This window comes from Galeopterus variegatus, unplaced genomic scaffold (genome assembly GCF_000696425.1).
Source record: "Galeopterus variegatus unplaced genomic scaffold, G_variegatus-3.0.2 Scaffold1205, whole genome shotgun sequence".
In the NCBI taxonomy this organism is placed as follows: Eukaryota; Metazoa; Chordata; class Mammalia; order Dermoptera; family Cynocephalidae; genus Galeopterus; species Galeopterus variegatus.
This window is the reverse complement of record NW_007727316.1, coordinates 388,540-390,363: the sequence shown is the minus strand read 5'-3', so window position 1 is coordinate 390,363 and position 1,824 is coordinate 388,540. Positions and strand designations below refer to the sequence as shown.

The 1,824-nt window shown below is 42.9% G+C and overlaps 1 protein-coding gene across 1 annotated transcript in view; it reads right to left on the bottom strand.

Annotated features, from left to right (window-relative positions):
• Positions 1-1,824, bottom strand: part of LOC103592724 (aldehyde oxidase-like) — a 45,603-nt gene that overhangs the window by 4,580 nt on the left and 39,199 nt on the right.

Sequence of the window (1,824 nt, the reverse complement as noted above, 5' to 3'; positions counted from 1 at the left end):
ACTTTTAAAGTTGTACAAATACTCTTAACCAGCTTAAGCCCTGTTTTGTTTTGTTTTTTTTTTTCCTTCTTGGAAATAATAGGAGAAAAAATTTGTACTTGATTTTGATTCAAGCTGCAACAGATTGAGTTGAACCCACTACCACAGACATAACCATGACACAGCAAAAGAAAACGCCTGTGGCCCTCATGATCCCTGTTGCAAAACTCTGTGGCAACCACACAACCCAACATCCAAAGAACAACTGGTTGAGTGATGTCTCCTGAGCCCTAGAGCTCAGAATGCATCAACAAAAAAAGTCTTCGAACTGTCATCTGCTGTTCCAAATTTTTCATTTTTGGAGCCCAGGAGAGAATAAATCTGACATTACAACTTGCTCTCTGATAACCTACAAATGAGAAGGAGAACTGCAGGCCCAGCTAGGCTTGCTGTCCAGCAACTGTGTACCTTCTTTTATGTAATATATTGGTCTCTGCCATGACAAACAGATTCTATTTATAAACTATTAATGAGACAAAGAAACCCAGGAGTTTCCTTATTTGACCTGGAATTTTCATCTAACATTTTTCTTAAGAAAATCAGATAATGACTCAGAATGTTTGACTCTAATAAAACTTCAGGTACTCACTTCTCTTATTTAAAGACAATATGAAATGTAAAATTCTCTTTGACACCAAATTAGCAAGCTTGGCCTTCCAGGAGACAAGTGAGCTCTACTGAAGGTGAAGGGTGGTGCTCTGAAGTCTGCGATGTCAGTGAAGCTTCTGCTTTCAAAGCTGTGGACTTACTGCTGTTTGCCATTGTCTTTTAGGGTGGGGAGAGTGGGTCTAGGCTGTGGCAGCCTGCATCCCAGATGGCCCTCAGTGGTCCCCACCTCTTGGCATTTACATCCTAAGCAGCCCCTTCCCACACTCTACCAGGGTCAGTCTGCGTGACCAATAGGATATGGCAGCAGTGATCGTACGTCACTGACATTAGGTTATGAAAGCTGTGGCTTCTGTATCGGATGCTCTCTCTTTCTTTTAGACCAGTACCTCTGGGGGAAGTAAGCGGTCATGTCCTGAGGACACTCAGGCAGCCTACAGAGAGGTCCATGTGGCAAGGAATGAAGACTTCTGGCCAACAGTCAGAGAGAAACTGAGGACTCCAGTCAACAAGGATGTGATGGAGCTAGGAAGCAGATTATCCAGCCCACATTGGGCCTTGAGGTGACTGTAGCCCCAGCCAACAGCTTGACCACAGTTTCATGAAATCCTGAGCCACAATCACCCAGATAAGCCACTCCCAGATGCCTCACCCTCAGCAGTAGTGTGGGCTAACAGACACTATTTTCAGCAGCTAAGTTTGGTGGTAACTGTTACACAGCAAAGATAACTAAGATATAGGTATCAGTTCAAAGTGAGAGAAATTTTACAGGAATAAGGGCAATTCTATCAACATGAGGAGAATGGCTGAGAAACAGGCCTCCAGGGAAGGCCTCTGGTGGAATGCCACATTTTGGCCTTTTGGCTAGGGGTGATACCTACCCTGGGCTATAGTTTCTTAAAGGCATCTGATAAGACTACTTAGCACATCTCTTAAGGTAGTTCAAATAAGTTATAAAGCTGATAACACCATGGCCGAGGGTTCGGATCCCTATATAGGGACCGATAGTTGGCTCACTTGGGAGAGCGTGGTGCTGACAACACCAAGTCAGGGGTTGGAATCCCCCTTACCGGTCATCTTTAAAAAAAAAAAAAAAAAAAAAAAATTGTAAGAACACACCTTAAAATTTCATACCAAGGCTAATTATTACCTTGTTCTTAGATTTTTTTTTTTTTTTTT